Raw genomic sequence first — 18,499 nt, forward strand, 5'->3', positions numbered from 1 at the left:
CCACATAGAGTATCAAAATCAGTAAAGAACCGTCACGGGATTTCTTCATGTACAAGCATGGATCCATAGCACTGCAGCTATAGCCCTGTGACTGCATGAATGCATCAAACTTATGGTACCATTCCCTAGGTGCCTGCTTCAAGCCATAGAGACTCTTCTTTAGCTTGCACACTAGGTGTTCCCTGCCAAAGTTTTGCAAAGCCCTTAGGCTGCTCTATATAAATCTCATCATGCGACTCCCCATGTAGAAAAGATATCTTAACATCCATCTGGTACAAGTCCAAGTCAAGTTGTGCAACCAAGGCCATGACTAAGCATAGGGTGGTCATCTTAACCACAAGAGAAAAGGCTTCATCAAAGTCAACACCATGCTCCTACTTAAAACCCTTAGCAACCAATCGAGCCTTGTATGCCAGCTTAGGGTGTCTAGGGGTACTTTTCAACTTGTATACCCACTTGCATGGCAAAGACTTTTTACCCTAAGGCGAGGAAACCAAATCCCAAGTGTGATTCTTATGCAATGAGTCAAGTTCAGACTGCATAGCCCTCTCCTAAGAGTGACAATCACCCTTTCGCATAGCCTCATCATAAGTGAGAGGCTCTCCTACATCTGTAACTAGTACATAATCCATAGAGGGTGCAAAACGGTCAGGAGGTCGTCTATCTCTAGTAGAATGCCTCAACCTAGGCTCTGCTACCTGACTGACATCCTATCTAACATCAGTATGTCTAGTATCTGGGCCATGAGCATCAAGTGATGCCGCAGGCTGTCTAGCTGGCCGTGGAGTGGGCTGAACGAGAGCAAGTGGCTCCTCCTAAAAGATAACTCTGCGTACCTCAACCACTTTCTCAGGCTGCATATGCATTTTGTCCTCATGAAAGATGACATCATGGCTACGGATCACTTTCCACGCTTACAGATCCCATAGATGGTAACCCATCTCTCCTGCATCTCCATAGTCAATGAAAATGCATTTGACACTTTTAGGATCCAGCTTATTACATTTGTCCTTGGGCACATGGTAGAATGCCTCACATCCAAAGACACGCAAATTATCATAAGAGGGGGGCTTACCTGCCCATGCCTCCTTTGAAACCTGAAAGTCAATGCCATTACTAAGCAACCTATTAATGAGATGCACTGCAGTAGTAACTGCATCATCCCAAAAGTGTTGCAGTAAGCCAGCCTGGCTAAGCATGCTACAGAACCTTTCCTGAATGGTCCTATTCATGCGCTTAGTCATACCATTCTGGGGTGGGGTGTAAGGGGTGGTCAATGTTGAGATATCGAGCTCCACTCGTGATACGCCAGGGTGACCGTTGTGCATTTATGTCATCGACGTGTCAGTTGCAGATGCGGTTGGTACACCGCCCATGAATAATAGCTACATGATAGCTATCCTTATCTATTCTAGTTTGTGGCTCAGTTAGTATGCCACCTTAGTTAGTTGAGTTTGGTTTGAGACCCATATATAGGGTTCTTCTATTTCTTTGTACAAGAGTTCTTTTGGCTTACACAACTAAGAAGAGGAAAACTGTTTTCAGCCTCCACCCTTGTGTGTATTCCCCCATTGTGCAAGCAAGAAAGCTTCAAGTGAGACTCCTTCCTTCTCTCCCACAATCTTGACAGTCAACTGACGTTTAATACCCCGTTCATCACAAAACTACTCAAAAGCACGTGATACATACTCACCCCCATTATCTGATCTTAGGCATTTGAGCCTTTTTCCAACTTGATTCTCAGCCAATACAAGACAATGCTGAAATGTGTCTAAGACATCGGATTTTCTCTTTATGGGATAAGCCCAAACCTTACGTGAATAATCATTTATGAAAGTAACAAAGTACTTTAACCCACCAAGTGACTGACAGGGCATGGGCCACATACATCTGAGTGCACAAAAGCCAAGGGCTCAACCATGCATTTCTTACTAGAATTTTTATGCATATTTCTAGTCTTCCTTCCATACAAACAATGATCACAAGAATCAAAATGCAAAGAGTCAAAAGGTGGAAGATACTGCAAAAAGCATGGAGCATTTTCATTCCTTTAAGAGACATATGCCCCAAACAAGCATGCCAAAGGGATACATGGGGAATAGAATCCACAGGCAAAACATGATCCAATGTAGCTCCAGATACAACTAAGGGATAGAGGCTACCAGACTTGGCACCTCTTGCAAGTACAAGTCTGCCACGAGTAATCTTCCATGTAGAGTCTCCAAAAGACACAAAATACCCTACATCATCAAGTTGTCTAGCTGACATAAGGCTGTGAGTCAACGCAGGTACATGGCATACATCATGCAAAACAAAAAAACTGCCAGAAGGAAACTCTAGCCTAACATCTCCAATGCCCACAATGTCAAGAGACATGTCATCACCAAGATGCAGAGAACCAAACATGGTACGATAGGTATGAAACCAATCTCTACAGGGTGTCACATGAAAGGACACACCCGAATCCAAGAGCCAGCACTATGCATACATAAAATGTATCTCAGAAGTCTGTAAGGCATCACATGAAGAAGCTGCAAGTATGTGATCATCATTTGAATTAGTGGCCTGCATGGCATTAACCTCTTCTATCTTCACACTAGACTTTGCAAGTACAATACTGCCCTCATAAGACTTTTTCTACACTTTTTCTTTTCCCTTTTCCTTGCGCTTATCATCGTGCATTTCATGGCACTATGGCCTAATATGTCTTGCTTTTCCACAATAATGACAGGTAAGATCAGACTTCCATCCACCACGGGACTTATTGCGACCACGTGATTTGGACCTGGACTTCTGAGAGTCCCTGCCCTTATGATCATTATCATGCCTACCATGTCTGCCACCTCTAACGGTCAATGCATGTGAAGAGCGGGAAGCATCATTGTTTCTCCTATTGATTTCCTCAGTCAATAAAGTACTCTCAACATCTTTGATTTTCAGCCCATCAAGCTTGTTCGTGCATATGGCAATACGGAAGACATCCCATGATTCAGGCAAGGTGCCAAGCAGAAACAACGGGTGCAAGTTGTCTTTGAACTCAATACCCTGTGACAACAGACTCTTCATGATAGCATGAAACTGGCTGAAATGAGATGAAAGGAAGGTCCCCTCCTTCATGTGAAGGTCCATTAACTGCTTCAGCCCCCAATACATCTGTGACACAAGACTCTGCTGCGCATAGAGCTCCTAAATCTTCTCCCATAAATCCCATGCACTCTGATTCTCATCTTCAACAACATTATGATGGACCTCTTCTGAGAGTGACAAAATAATGGTAGACTTGCATAGCTCAGCAACTTCCATCCAAACGTCATCATCCACATCCTCAGCTTTAACACCCTTGAAATGCAAGGGTTTAATATGCAATTTTTGCGCCAAAACCTACCGTATTTGGGACTTCCAATACCCATAGTTGGTATCATCCAACTTGGCAATGTTAAAAAGAGCTATATCTTTCAGATGACCAGCCATACTGTCCCAAATCAAAGTAAAAAGGCAAAATTATAGGTTGTTGTAATTAGCAAAAAATGCACTAAAACCACTGCTAAAACTGGCTAAAAGGGTGGATTTCACCAAGAGAAGCACATGTCCACCTAATATGACCAAGATAACATCAAATAGTAAGCATTACCCTCATAGAAGTGCTCAAAATCTGTAGATTTCAGCTTGTTGTAATAAATGATAGCAGTATGTAAAACTGCCCCAAAATGAAGCAATCATTGATACATATGTCACTGCAACTGCTAGCTAGCAAGATACATCCAACAGTTAGTATCCAGGGGTAAGAAGGTACCAAGAATTGTCAAACCAATTACCTGTCAGGCAAGAGATATCTCATAGGTCTAGAAGTCATGCATGTAATGGGTCTTGGGGTATGAGAAGAGACCAAGCACAAGCACAACTGATAGAGCAAGAAGCTAATACATAACCATCCAAGATGCATAAAAAACTAACAAACTTGTGACAGAGATATAGATGCCTACCCCAATAGGCATATCTAATCATTCCACTATAGACATAAAGCTCTCAAGAGAGCAAATGCATGTAACTATCCCACAAGCTCAAGCTCATCTATAAATAAGACTCTGTGTACATCCGAATATACCAAGAGGATCCCACTGGAAGTGAAGTCAGATGCAAAGAGAGTAAGCAATGCTCTAATACATCAAATACATAGCATCAGACATGTCAAATCCCAGTAGGGTACATCTGGAGCATAAAGCCTAAGCATCTAGGGTACATCTGGAGCATATAGCCTAAGCTATCTCAGACCCGTAAAGCATAAGCCTGAAAGCATTCAAAGACATGTAACTGACAACCAAATGTAATGCCTAGTGGATCCAAAATGCTCAAATATATCTGAAGATGAAGCTCCAAGTAACTGTCAAGCATGGGCAAACCAAGTGTCATCCATATCTGACCAAAGCATAAATACAAGAGGCCTAAATGTCAAGCAGTGACAATAGGCATATACCGGTCCAAAGCATGCCAACTGAAGCCAAATGCTAGTGAAGGATGACCAAGCCTAATCCAAGATCAAAAGCATTCCGGAACCAAGAAGAAGCATTTTACAACCTCCAAATACATCGGTATGATCATTCAAACCTCTAGTAAGCACCCCGTATCCATGAACCAATGCATGCACCAAGTAAATGAGCTTCAGCCAATTGGATTACAACAAGTAATTTACTCCTAAATGAAGCTCAAATGGTTCTCAAATCTTCTCTAAATCAGTCCCAAATCATAGACATAGCATCCCAAAACATCCAGGCATCACGGGGCATCAATAGGCATCAAACGAGCAATGCCAAGAAGCATCAAATAGTAAATGTCAAGTGTTGCCCTGTTTTGACAGTCCTAGGACTCTGTATACAGGAAAGGGCTAAAGGGGAAGCACTCAAATCAATCACCGGGAGCCAAGCACTAATTCCGAGGAGTCAAGAAATGGTCGGGAAGGTTGCCAAGAGTGCCAGGAAGCCAAGGAAGAGCAGGGAAATGCCGGGAGCAAGAGCCCAGCCCCCTAAAAATGCACCAAAAATTGTGTTGGCTGTTCTTGGGGGCTAGGGGATTTGCAACAGTCCTCGGGGACACTTGGCAATGTCGAGGGGGCTCCAATGCAGCCCGGGAAGAAGCCGATGAAGGTCTGGAAGCTCGGGGAGGAGGAGGCAGGAGATCAAAACATACCTGGAAATGAAGATGCCATGGCTGCCATTGAAGCTTGGGTTGAAGCTCTTCAAATCCAGGTTGAAGAGAATGTCGGGCAAGCTCCAATGTCTTTGCTCTGATACCAGTTGAAAGGGAAGTGGAAACCAGGAGTAAGAAGCTTGGCAGTGAGAGCTATGGCAGATGGAGAGCAAGAGCCAAGAGAGAGAGAGACTCAAAAGTGGGAACTCTAACCACCACAATGTGTGGTCAGGCCTTCCTTTATTCAAACTGTTACTAAAATAATAAAGAATAAGTGATTGTGATGGGTGCCCGCCACCTGTAGTGTGCAGTGGCATGTACTGTCACTGTAGTAATACATGGGTGGCTAGGCGGAGGTGCCTTTACCCCCAACAGGTCTGGCATGGTTATACAAATGCAGATTCGACTAGTAGAATTGTATATAGAAGATCTACTAGTGGTTTTATATTTTCCTTTGGCAATGTTGTTATTAGTTGGAGCAGTGAGAAACAGTTGATAGTTACCTTGTCTAGTATAGAGGCACAGTATGTAGAGGTGCTATAATTGTAGCATGTGAAGTAGCTTGGTTACACAAGCTACTTGATGATTTGGAAATGTAGGTGGATAAGAAGGTTATTGTTTACTGTGATAACCTTAGTAGCATTCAATTATCCAAGAACCTAGTGTATCATGTGTGGAGCAAACACATAGAGATTCATTACCATTTCATTTGGGAGTAGGTTCTATGCTCTTGACTCTTCACCTCTCTCCCATCTTGTCCATTTTCATGATTGGTTGTATATTTGTACAAAAGGTCTTGTGCCCTTACGTGTGGATTTATGATTGCACACTAAACCTTCCCCAATGTTAATATCAAGAGCCCCTCACCAAGGGACTAGTTTTAGGATAGACTTTATGGAAGGCCTTGATACTAAATAAGGATGGATCAGTAGATCGTGTGCCATGAGATTTGGACACGAGTCCTAGATTAAGGGATGGAATGCCAGCTTGGCATTGCACCTTGGAGAAGGTGCCAATAAATATTTTATTTTGTAACTATTTTCAAGAGAATATTTGATACTCCTTTTGTGTTGTGGATTAATTTATGTGAAGGAACTCAATGCCCTAAAAGGTTGATTAAAAAATTTTCCTTTACATATTGAAACATAAGTCTGATAGGCACTTAGATAACTAAAACGCACCATTGAGGAAAGGAGGAGGGTGGAATCCTCAATGGGTTTGTCCTATGGATGGGTAGTCTTGATGAGCCGAGAGTTTTCCTTCAAGGTGCTAGGATTAGAAGAAGGAAAAATGCTTGATGACTTAGTACATTGTCTTAGATCTTGATCAGTTCCATTGTAGGGGAATAGAGTTAAGACTATACCATATGGGTAGAGGAGTTGATGTATATCACTCCCCTTATATCTCACTCACTATAAATCAAGTGCAGCACTTCAATTCAAGTTGAATTGTGAATGCAATGTGACACTAGATAAGTTGTTAGGTGACCTTAGTCTACCCTAAAAACTTAAATTCAGATTGATCCTTATGGGTTATGCTCAAAACCTTCTATTGCAAAGTGGACTCAAAAAGATATGGGTGAAAAATATCGTATTATTCCAAGGAGTACTGAGCGGTATTGCTTGGAAAAATCTCTTAATGTACCACTAAATCATGTCATTGAGAGCTCCTCAATCATGCACATTATAGTTGTGTTGTTCATAGTATCAAAAGTACTAAAAATACCAAATTTGAGGCTTTAGTGAGGTCCAAGCACTATTTGTATTGTATTCAATTTGGTACTTTCATGGACGACAATCACTTATAGTACCAATCATGAAATTTATAGAGACCTAAGTACTATTTGTGTTGTACCAAATTTGATTCTTTCTTGGAAAGTGCTATTAGTATTATACCAAATTTGGTACTTTCTTGGACAATGTAGATATAGAGTACTAAAAGTAAAAAAGTAAATAGTTTATGAAGGTTTGAGTACCAATTGTAATATTTTAAATTGACACTTTCTAGGATCCAAAGCCTTAAATTAGGTACTTTTCAAAGGCCATAGTACTATTCATGGAGTATCAAATTTGGCACTTTTCTAGATTATTGGTATGCATAGTATCTAAAGTACCCAATTTATTTATAATACCTTAGCCTATGTAGCAAGGTCATTGCTTGTGACATCATTGGCTATGGTCATAGATGGTACTATATCATAATTTAAGGCACAAATACCTTTTTACTTTGTTGCAAGGTACTATTAGTTAACATTCTTGCACATGATGCATAACTTGTCCACATAAGGACATGGAAATGGGAGCATTATGGTACTAGGGTTGTCATTAAAATACGCTTACACATGAGGAGTTGAAATCAAATGCAACACTAATGAAATGTGCAATTCGTGTGGTTAATTTTCGGAATGCAACATTTGTGCACAAAAGACAATCACACAGGTACAATACACAAATACTTTTTTAGATGGTTTTACAGAATGATGTGCACCAAGCTCTCCAATGGGATCATATAGTCCACTACATTGATGGATATTCACAATAGACAACCCATACATTGCCTATCTTTGAATACTCTCATGCTTTTGTGATCCATGTGTAAGTGGGTAATGGAGGAGATGTAAGAATAGGTAATATATAGAAGAATGAAAATGTATCCATTGTATTGTTGCCAGAGCTAAACAATGTAGAAAGTGAGAAAGAGGAAGAGGACATGGAGAATGACAACATTATGAATATTTTGAGAATGGATTAGGACATTAAATTGCCAATGTATGAGGGAAATCCTTAGAATTTGTGTGTAATGCTACCTATTATACATAACATTTTAGTGAATGTAGCCAATGCCATTGAGAGCTTCTATCTTCTGAAATGCACCAAAGCTATGTACTAGACAAAGAGAGCACATAACAATAAGTGGCATAATAGAATTGTTAGAGGTGGATTTGTTGTTGAAGGGATCTACTATGGCTATTGGTAAGGTCAGGCTTTAATTAAGAGGTGTGTGAGTTGTGCTTTCTTGAAAGGTTGTTCTAGTAGACCTATTTCAAGGATTTTACTATGTCATCAGCCCACTAAGGTGTTAAATCAGCCTTGAACAACTAAGTTTCTTGAGGTGAGCATCATAATGTTGATCATCAACCCCTATGGCCTTTTCACCATTGCTCACTTTTGATAAGTGGTTGAACATGAAGTGATGTTTTCCTTTTCATACAACAATAGAAAAATCAAATTCTAATAACAGGAGAAGTCAATGAGCAATGCAACCAACAGCACATGGTTTGTTCACAATATACACCAATGCTTGATGGTTCACAAACAAAGTGAAAGGCATTGCGAGAAGATAGTGGTGGCAAAACTTATTCACAACATAAATAATTGCTAAGCCTTTGTGTTAAGTGGGTACCATACATGGAGTAGAGGAAGGCATATGTAGACATGGTGACATAGAAACCCATAAAAAGTAAATGTTATTCCATAATTAGGAGAAGTAAAAATTTACCCACTTGTCTCATTGGCATAGGTGGGTAGGGATAACATGGCTTATCCTCTTTGGCTCCACCGTCCCAATTCTGAGCACGTTTGCTCCCTCAACATAAAAAAATCCACTTGGTCGAAAGTGTGAACTCAAAACTTTGAATCAATTTTTTAAAATTGAACTTTAAACCTCAGTTAGTAGCTTGAGAGCCTAAGACGCATGAAAAAAAACTGGGGAGGGGTGGTTTTGGTGCCACTTCCATGATTAAAAAAATCAATTTCTAAGCATGGAATAATCAAGGAAATACTCTTAGCTTGGATCTCCACCATTTTTTTTATCTTCTTGCCACAAAAATGAATTGATTTAATGCATCAAACAAAGAGATTTGATTTTGGTCTTTCTCTCTCCTCTCTCCTCTTGTGGAATGTTGTTATGGATCAATGTAAAAGAGAGGGACATGGGATGAGATTGATGTTTTTGGTCAAATGATGAAGTGAAAGTGGAGAGACATATGAATCAAAGTTGGATGGATTGTGAGCGGCCATGAAAGAGCATTAGTGGGCCTCCAACATTGAAAAATGCGCATCATAATGAGCAATTTTATGAGAAAAAGATAGATTTTATCGTTTTATGAATTAGTAATTCTTGGATTTGATTACCAATCCTCTACTTAATCAGTCATGTTGAAAGAATCATAAAAAATCAATCGTGTAATAATTGTATGCAAAACATGCAAAACCCGAGACTAGACGGTTTAAAGGAAAATATGTGATTTCTGGGTCCCATGGAATGAAATATGTTAAGAAAATTATTTTCTATAAGATTAATTAGTCTATATTTGAAAATCAATAATGTTCTATAAATAAAAAATTAAAGAAAAATAGAGAAATTTAGAATTTTACATCAAAAAAATAAGAAAAAATAATATTAATGTGTGTGGACGTATGATGGAGTTGGAGCATGAGGGTTAGCCTCAGTTCAGCCCAATTTCTTTGTTTGAGTGAGTTTTTACTGCTTTCAATAAACAAAAACACATAAAAAACTATGCCTACACTTATTAACATATGTAAAATTTTAAACGATAGGGGGTAGGGGTTGTTGACTATTGAAGTACATTGAATTCTAATGTTTGATGTTACATATCATATAGAGTTGATTGTAAGAGGACTAATAGTACAAGGAATCTCAGTGCTAGCCCTAAGTAAAGAAGCACTCGTGTAGAAAAGAAAATCATGAAAAGTATTGTCTTCACACTTTTACGTTGTCGATTTTCAATGAATATTTGATTGAGCACAATGCTCATATTCACCCTTGCATTGACGCACCTCATTGTATCCTATCTTGGATGCATAGCACGTATTTGTATGATTGATGACTCGATGCTGAGAATGTGAGGTATCTCAAGCCGTAGGGTTAGATATTTGGTTCCTTGGGAGTTATTTGGTGAGTTTTATGTATCATCTCATGGATCATTTATCAAAAGAGTGGACTTTGTTTCGAATATGTTTTATGTTCACGGCGCATCTTGGGGCCAATCCCCGAGCTGTAGGAGAGCTGTAGTGGAGCTGTAGTGATTAACCGAGGGGTGCTCCCTGTGTGTATGCTACATGGTATACAACACCAAGATGTTTAGGGACTCCTTTTGAGGAGTGGAAAAAGAATTATTTGTTGGACTACAAAAATATACAAACATGAAGTCTTAACACTCCTAGCTGCAAGGCCATGTGTGTTGGAATGCATGGATCTTAGCATGGCTATGATGGCTTGAAGGTATGGAGTGAACTCATGAAGACATAGAGTTGAAGGTAGAATGTCACATGAGTGAGTTAGGTGTCAAGATTGAGTCTTGGACTCATAAAAACAATCTTGTGTGGTTGGACAATGACTCAATGGTCACTTGATTGAAAGGACAAAAGTACCATCATATATTGCTCGAAAATGAGAGGCAAGTACAATGCTTTATAGGAAAGTCTAGGTACCACATCCTCCTACTATGCTTATGGGATTCTTGTCCTGAGCCCTCACTGCTCCTTACAAAGAGACTGAAGTAGGTGTGATTGCAAACACCTCAACACCCCTCCTCAATCAGAACCAGAAGTACAAAGCGTATAGAGGCTTTAGTGAAAGCAACACCTGCAAAGTGCGGGCACACCATAGACATGGCAAAAACACCAGAGAGGTTGTCATAGAAAAGGCTAAGTGTGGGTACCACAAACATGGTGAACATCCAAAGGCCATAGTACAAGATTAAGGTTATTGATACATTATTATATTTAGGAGGCAAAATTTTAAGCACAACACCAATGCAAACATATTCTTTCAATTTAATGTTGATTCCTATAAGCTGGGTTAGAAGTCCTTCCACATAATTTAGATGTGTGGCAAGTGATGTGTTGGACTTCATGTCAAGCTTGAAAAATTCAATCAAGAGACCATACTTTGATGACTTAGACTGTGCACCAAACAAGGTGTCATGTCTCTTCCATGTATCATGTGAAGTATCACAGTTATCCACATGGTGGATATAGCTATCGTCTAGCTCCAGTTTGATAATGGTCTAGCCTTATCATCATTCTTTTGCCAAGTGACTTCTAGGTCCGCATCATGAGGCTTCTTTTCTTTTCCAGTTTGATAATGGTCTGAGCCTTATCATCATTCTTTTTGAAAGTCTAGGCAGCACATCCTCCTACTATGCTTATGGGATTCTTGTCCTGATCCCTCACTGCTCCTTCCAAAGAGACTGAATTAGGTGTGATTGCAAACATCTCAACAATGTGGGGCTAGTGTCTTAGAACCAATGTCAAGCCTATTATAGGTTCCAACATGGTAATGTTGCTATAAATATGGATGCTTAAGATAAGGAATGATTCTTTCCATCCGACTATCTTGGTACCTACTACAAGTCAAAGTTGAGCCATGAAGGACCTGCATAGGTACCAAGTCCAATGTAATCCCTAATACACGTAGTAAGACTTTCGCTTATGAAAGTTAACTTTACTCTTAAACTCTACCCCGTGCAAGTTTGCTAAAAAGGCTAGAGCCATTCTTTCTGATACATGCAATTTTATACAGCCCATCCCATTTGGATTCTCGTTTACCAACAAATAGCTCACACTGAGTACCATAGTACAACACCATAACTAACCCACCCTTCACAAATATATATTTCTTAGCTCGAAGGTTGTGAAGTGCTTTCATTCTCTTCATCCCTACCTCTTGATGTAATAAATCCTACAATCAAATTTCATCAAGATGCGCAAGAGAAATAAATCTTTCATGCAATGCTTCTATCTCACCCAACGAATGATTGAGAGAAAATCGCACAACGGGCAACTCTATTTCTAGTGGTGGTAAGACACACTCTTCCCCATATACCAGCTTGAATGGGGTGTGGCATGTAGCTCTCTTGAATGTCATATTGTAAGCCCAAACTGCCACATACAGTTTTTTATCCCAATCTCGCTTACTTTCAGAAATTATTTTGGATACGATCCCTACAAGTTGTTTACTCGTATTCTTGACTTGACCATTTTCTTCTGGATTATATGGGGTATTTTAATTGTGTTTAAAATTCAGAGCTTTGATCAAAGGCTACTATAACCTTATTTATTAGGAAGTGTGTCCCTTGATTAGACACTATCTCCTTAACTAGACCAAAATGGCAAATAATATGCTCCATAATAAAACTAGTTTTTTCCTTAGCATTATCCTTCATCGTTGCTCGAGCTTCAGACCACTTTGTAAAGTAATATGTTGCTACAATAATATAACGCTTTTGCATGGTCAATGAAGGGTATATTGGGTCAACAAAATTAATACCCCATTTTTTGAAGGGTAATGTAACTAAAATAGGGTTTAGTGGCCGCTTACGATTCTTCTTAGCATTATGTCTTTGGCAAACATCACATCACTTAACATAATTGAAAGCATCCTAAAAAATTGATGGCCACCAATATCCAACATTGAGAGCTATTTGGGTGGTAAGCCATCCAGCAAAACGTCCCCCATATGCTGTTGAATCATGGCATTCCTCAAGAATAAATGGTACCTCATCAGGTACTACATATCGGCGATAAATCTTGTCCACACCTTTCTCATACTAGACATCCACTATAATCAAAAAGTGCTTAACTAAACTTGTGCAAAGTAATTAACCACTTTTCTAAATGGTCAGGCGACTATAACTTGTTCATCAATAGTCTAAGTTCCTCTGCCTTCGTAAAAAATACCATCTTCTCGTAGAGAATATAGTGCTTAAATTTCTTTTTCGAAAAAACCATTCCAAGGCACAATTTCTCCATATAAGTATAGTTGACTTCAGATATCCCCAATTTATGGCTAGTAAAGGCTATTGGATGATACCATTTCTTCTCCCAAATTTTAGCTAAACAGTAGCTAATACTATGGATTGTTGCTGCTAAAAAGATATAGAAGACCTCACCTCTTTTTAGTGCTTTTAGGATTGGCACTTTCATTAGTTCCTGTTTCACATCCTCAAAATATACCTGACAAGCTTCGCTCCAATTAAACAGATAGTTAAAAGATAACAAGTTTGTCAATGGCAACGTTCTTTTTGCCAATGTGTTGATAAATCTTCGATAATACCCTACTAACATGATAGAAACCTATGTACCTCTTTTGGAGTGCATGGCGGACTCATAGCGATTATAACCTTTATCTTTTCAAGGTCAGTCACCATTTGTGCTAATCTCACCACATGGTCAAGTAAAAACCCATAGAGGACACCCAAAGACGCACTTTCATGGATTAAGAGCAATCTAGAACTGTCTCAATGCTCAAAACATTTCCTTAAAATAATCAATTGTCTTTTCCTTATGGTGGCTGTCCCTAGATCATCGATGAAGGATTTTAACTCCTCTGGGGAGATGTCACCAAAAGTCTTATCAGATGTACAACCCAAAGGCCATCACATGATGCGCAAAGGTACCGAAGACAGTGATAAACTTTTTTTCAGCTTATCTTCCTTTGCAATAGCCATTTGGTTGTATCCAACAAAGCAATCCATAAATGAATAGATTTCCCTACCTGCTAATTGGTCTAAGATCTGATTAATAAATGGTAATGGATAGTAATGCTTAAACGTCTGCTTATTAAGCTCTCTAAAATCTACATAGAGCTGAATGTGATTATTATTCTTCTTCCTAATAACAACTAATGAACAACACTCTATGTGTTGAATTGGAAATATCAAGCCATCTTTTCATAGTCCGTCCCTTAGTTCAAAAGGCAGCATATGCCTTATTTTTTGTCGCACAAGGCAGCTATCTTCCTTTAGGGGAATGGTATGAACATCTAGGCTGGGAGGAATACCTCTTAGCTCATCATAACTCTAAGCAAAGATGTTGTGGAATTCCTAAATCAAGGACACATGTCCTTCCTTTCTTCCAAACTGAGCATGTACTCTAATTTGATTGGTTGTGAATCATTCATTGTCCCAAGGTCTAACTCAATTACATTTGCATCTCTTATCCTCTCGTGAGCCTCTATTGGCTCATTCAAAGTTACTTGATAAATATCCTCTATAGTGGACCCCTTGTTGGATTCGTCACTTGATGACATCTCACTACTAACTACATCCTCCAATCATGTATCTATCTCTGTAGAGGATAAAGGAACTCTCGCACTTTGAGGAGATTTAGGGTAGGCATGTACTACTACACATTTAGCACCTCTATCAAATATCAATCGACCAGCAAGTATATCAACCTGACAGCTCCCTTATAAGATCCATGGCCTACCTAGCAATACTTGATAGAAGCTAGGCTACCCCGTGAACCTAATCACTCTAAATTCCAGAATGCATTCCACATTAGTGACAGTCATGTAGACTTTTTTAATTCACCCTTCAGGTTGTCTTAAACTATCATCAACCATTTGGAGAATAGTGGAGGCATATTTTTTATTTCTAACCCTAGTCTCTCCATTAATTTTGAACTCATAATGTTGATGGAAGATCATGTATCCACAATAGCCTGTTCCACTAATATGCCATCAACATATGCTGCTACCCTTGGATAATGCTTTTTAGCATGCTCAAACGAATCATCTCCTACCCGTGCTATTTCCAAGGGCTCCATGATATACCCCATGAGTAGAATTTTTTTAAACTTAATCAATTGAAGGAGGTTTATATTTGGCTTAACTTCACAAAGAGAACTCACTATATCGAATTCATGATAGCTAGCAAGAGCTTGCTTTTTTGCCAAACCATTCTCTCCTTTGGTCTTTGAATAGGCTTTTGATGCCTCTTTCTTGGCTCTTGCTTTTTTCTTTGGCAACACTTTATTGGGCTCAGTTTTACCATCAACGGCTTTTAGAGGTCTACCTTCCATGTCAAGATTAATTACTTGCATACCCTTATCATCTTGCTTAGGGTTTCCCTTGATAGGTTTTACCTTGTCTTTGTCACCTTCTCTGTCCTTTTGACCTCTCGTAATGACCTGTAGATTAGAAGCTTCAATGCCATTGACACAAATAGCTTCAATAAGGCTGACTCCACTGCCATTAGGCAACTCCTCTACAATAGCTTTCCCTCTTAGCAATATTTTTTTTGGTCCCTCATCTTGTTGGGATTATTTCCTTGTGCTCGATAGTTAACTAGACTTGGCTATTTACTTCCTTGTTGGAGAGAGCTAATCTTGCTCCAACATGTACTAGCTAAGTGGCCAGACTTTCCGTATATTTCACATTTAACATTTGGATAATTCCTAGGGAAATGTTGGTTGTCATACCACTTACAACTAAATCTTGAGGGGACACCCTCTTCAGGGCATTGAATCCCTATCAAATTCTACTTCTTAAGAAAATTTACATCAACATATATTTTTCTATATTATTCTATGATCATGTCAATATAGTGCTTCATCATATCATTAACTTTGCCAAGGACATTCGAGGCACTTGACTCATAGTAGCCACAGTCATCTACTTATCATTTCATTGTCCCAACCACTTGATTGGGAATTGGTTTTTGATTCCCTAGAACAACATTGGGATTCATTATTTGGCCTCCAACACTTGGTGGAGCCATCTGATTAGTCATAGGCATGGTCACACTAGGAGTTGGCAACATGTGAATATTTTGAATCATGCTTCCTCTCCCATTGGAAGTACTCATGGGTGTCTCTTGACCTCCATTTGTCAATGCCAAAGTATTTCCAACACCTAAACTCAGATTTCAATTTTCCCTAAAGATATAGGCCGCTTGTAATCGCGACTCTACCTCCTCTACTCATGTAATAGATGTATCAATGTCAGCAAGAGCAACACTACTCGACTACCCTTGAATATTAACATCTAGCCCATGCAAAAAGTATTGCAATTAAGTAGTAGCTAGAATAGGAATATAGGTTTGTAACTTATGAAATACTTTCTTTAGTTTCTTGGCATAGCCTCAAACATTCTCGTGAGGTTCTTAACATGTTACATTAAGAACACATAGCCAATACTTACTGACTCCCTTTCAAGGGCAAACTCTCTTCAAAAGGCTACAAAAAGTAAATCAATCATAGTTATGGTTCTAGCCTCTAGGCTGTGATATCATATTATAGCTTGTTGTCCTTTCAGAGCCATATTAAAGAATATCATTAAGTGACCTTCATCTTGGATTCGACGATTAAACATTAACTTTTGGAATTCATTAATATGAAGTTACGCATCTTCCTCTGGTAACCCATTAAAAATAGATAGAGGAAATCCCAAGGCTGGTAAGTTTGGCATTCCTTCTAGGATTGCAATGGGTTACACCATGGTGACAACCGGATTTGCTAAAGGAGTTTGAATGATGGGAACTATTACTCCACTCAAAGTGGGTTGACTAACTGGAAGAGGGGAAGTACTAGAACTTCCTCCTCCTCCTCTTGAATGGACTATGCATGGGGCTAGGGTTACTAAGACCCCTCCCTGTTGAGAAAAAAAAAAGATGAATGAGATGTGTGCCCAAAAGAGGTCCATAAGTGGCTTTGTATGGAAGATAGACAAATGATGTATGCTCTAAGAAGAGATGTTCAGAATCCCATATGCATAGTGAGGAGAATGGTACTATCCAAAAAGCTATAAAGGCATGTACTTGGTTGACAATCACAACAAGGCAATGGAACTATTAGTTTGAGTCACTGTCAGTGTCATTGTCCATCTTACACAAGAATGTGTTTATGAGTCCAAGCTAATCTATCTTGGAACCTAATTCACTTGTGTAATAGTTAGTCTATTTAAATCTATGTCATCCATGCTCTAGATCCCATGTTTATCAACATGGTATTAGAGCTCAGATAAGCATGGCACTGCTTCTCTAGTCTCTTCTCACTCTCGGTCCCTCTCTAGCTTATTCCAAGCTCAAGTTGAGTATCTTCACTTGCTTTCTTCTGGGGGATTCTTTCCAAGCTCAGGGTGCAACTTCTCATTAGGTTGCATCATGGCATTGGCCACTTGTCAATTCAGCATTGCGTGATTTCATCCTCGCTGTTTGAAAACGTGTCTATCTTGGTCATACGATTGCCACCATGCACACATCACGCCATTGCTCATGTGAGCTTAGGGCAATGGAAGCCCACTAAAAGAACTTCATACGCACTAAGTGACTCACCAGAACAGTCACTTTGCGCACCGAAAATGGCGAAGAACCAATCGGGCCTATTAACCCTAATTACAGGCAGCCATAGCTAACTTCCTAAAGCTTCATTTTATATTCTTTCACTCCTCCAAGCTCACTAGAGTTCTTGCCACTCTAATTTACTGGCCTACTTATTCTCCAGCAAGATCTAATAAGCAAAGAGAGGAAGTTCTTGAATTTTTTGAAGTCTTGAGGACCTCAAGTATCAACACCATAGCCATTAACATTCAAGCTTCATTTCCTGTAGCCCAATCTTATTAAACTCAAGAAGAAGATTTGGAAGACTCCAACTCAGCACAAGAAGATCAAGCATCAACATTAGGCTCTTCAAATTGACACTCCACTAGTGTTATTTGGCACTACTTCTTGTGTTCTTGGGACACTCAAGAGCAAATCACTTTTTGGTATTATCTCAATTATTTAAAGTTCATTCTCTACAATATTTTAATGTGGAAATGTCAAATTGATAAAACCCCTTGTAAGCCTCATTATAAGAGACTAGACACTGCCTTGAGCATTTGCTCAATGGTAAGACGTTCCTGTGCCTTTAAAAGGGAGATGAATTATGCACAAATCAAGAAAATCCAATGCCAGTGTAATGCCAAGCCATTTCAGTGAACATCATCATATAGCCACCACTGATCCAAGGCTCCAAACTCTATGTATCCAAGCCCAATGTCATAATGTGTTGTCAAGCAATGCATTCCAACAAGTCCCAAATCTATCCAAAGAGAAATATATCTTTCTTGAAAAGTTGCATGAAACTCGCAAATCTATGTATCCCAAAGTTTATGTCATGTCAAGCTACATCAATGTACCTATTTGTATCCATCTCAAACTCACTGAGAAAGAAGATCAAAAGGACCTCATAAAGAAGACTAGAGCAAAAGATAACGAAGAACAAGTCAATGATGAAGAACATGAAGAAAAGACCAAGAAGATTGGGGACATCACCAAATGATGCCAAAGAAGCAAAAGAAAAATTAAGAAGATAAATAAATTTTCGCTGCTGACAACAAAGAAATTTTACCATAGTGGATCTTTATTTCCCGTAGAGGATCTATATTTTCCATAGTGGATCTCTATTTCACGTAGTGGATCTTGTTTCCCATATTGGATGTAAAAGCCCTTACCAAAGATGTAAATTTTCAAGCCTTAACTTGACTAGGCTGCCAAAGAGCTAGTCTCCCAAGCCATGTCATCATGCAG

Source organism: Lygodium microphyllum, chromosome 19 (assembly GCF_053477565.2).
Source record: "Lygodium microphyllum isolate KBCC chromosome 19, Lygodium_microphyllum_v1.1.10, whole genome shotgun sequence".
NCBI classification, from domain to species: domain Eukaryota; kingdom Viridiplantae; phylum Streptophyta; class Polypodiopsida; order Schizaeales; family Lygodiaceae; genus Lygodium; species Lygodium microphyllum.